The following is a 1892-nucleotide window of genomic DNA, read 5'->3' on the forward strand; positions in this document are numbered from 1 at the left end:
GGTCACGTTCCGGGGCTGAATCTCCTGCCCGGGACGCGAGGGGCGGGGGGCGTCCATGAATGGTGCGAGTGGCTTCAGTGTGGCAGGTGCACGAGCCCCTTCTGAGTCTCATTTCGGGTGCATCCTCGGGATAACTCCCGTCGCGAATCGATGCCGTCCCCCCGGATTAAAACCTCCCATTGCACTGCACACAACTAATAACGGCCGGACCTCCAAGCTCCCCGCTCCCCTGGGTTCCTGTAGGTCTAGGAATCGAGTACAACTCGCTGGCTCTGCTTGGCACTTTCAGGTTTCAGCCGAAAGGGTCCTTCTCTGACCCCCCCCAAGATTGCCCCGTTTAATTTCTTCCGTCACTGTCACCACTTGGGGAGGTTGTGTTCTTGCTTTATTTCTTGTGACTTACCTCCCCTGCCAGAGTTTAGTGCACACATGTCACTGTGTGAGACCCATCCTTTTGCCACCATCCGCTTAAGGGGATCTGGCCTCTCTCAGCCTTCTGTATTTATTCTGGAGCCTTCCACTTGCTTACCAAAGCATGTGATTTCCACCAACATGGATTTATGTACCAGTCAGTCAGTCCTCGATTCTTGAAGATGTTACAGGAAGGTTTGGAACAATCTACCCCTCCCTTCTGGTGGCACTTAATTTAGTGAGCCTGGCTTCAAGGAAAGCAGATCACTAAGCTCTGGTCTTTATCATTTATGTTTTAAAATTCCTTATTGAGTATATGTTTACAATCACACGGCTTTAAAACAAATTCAAACAATACAGAATGCATTGGCGCTGTTGTTAAAACATTTCACAGAGCGGATTGACACCATGGTGCATGCCCCTAGTGTCTGTCCCTAGCTTCTGAACCCCACCCCACTCCATCCCTTCTCCCTGAGGTAACAGCTGTTAGTGCTTTCTCATCGATTCTGGGGAGAACCTGTGTGCATAATGTGTTGTTAGGTGCCATCTAGTTGGTTCCAACCCATAACAACTTTACATACAACAGAATGAAACACTTTTCCTGTGCTATCCCCACAATTGTTTCTATTCTTGGGCCCTTGTGGGTTTTCGAGAGTGCATGCTAGTAATTTTCGGAATGTTTTCTGTGTGCAAGTTAAGACTTTCTTTCTCTATCTAAGCATTAGATACTTCTCATTAAACACAAAGTATCTCGAAATGGGAAGCAATTTAAAATCATCTTCACTCTACCTTGTTGTTAGGTACTGGCTCATAACAACCGTCTGTACAGCAGAACAAACTGCCTGGTCTTGCACCATTCTCTCTTTTTCTCCCACCCTGCCCCTTAATAAAAACTTTTATTGATTTAGGTGAAGGTTTACAGAACAAACTAGTTTTCTATGTAATAATTCATGCACATTTTGTTTCATATCATTGATTGCAATCCCCACAATAAAACTTTGTTTAGCCCACTTCCTCCCAATGTTTCCTGTTTTTGCTCTTTTTGCTTTCCTAACCCTTTTGAGCTTTGTCTCACATCATTTCATGTTTGAGTCCATTGTTGCAACCACTGTGTCAGTTCATCTTGTTAAGGGTCTTTGTCTTTTTCACTGGCCCTTTCTAGGGACTTGTGGTTCCTTAGAATGTGTCCAAAGTACCAGAGACGAGGGCTCAGCATCCTTGCTTCTAAGGAGAACTCTTCCTGTCCTTCTGACAGATGTGTTCATTCTTCTGGTAGTCCATGGTACATTCAGTGTTCTCCACCAATACCATAATTCAGTGACCCTGAACCTTTCAGCGTTTGCATTTCCTTTGTAACTTGATAGCTAGTGTTTAGCCAGTTTTTAATTTAGGCTTTGGGAAAATGAGCTATAATTTGCATGGGATAAAATCTAACCTTTGATGTGTTGAAGTCTGTGTTTTTAGTATGTTTATATGGTTGT

Source organism: Echinops telfairi, unplaced genomic scaffold (genome assembly GCF_000313985.2).
Source record: "Echinops telfairi isolate 266 unplaced genomic scaffold, ASM31398v2 ScPeMD7_7412;HRSCAF=8450, whole genome shotgun sequence".
NCBI lineage: Eukaryota > Metazoa > Chordata > Mammalia > Afrosoricida > Tenrecidae > Echinops > Echinops telfairi.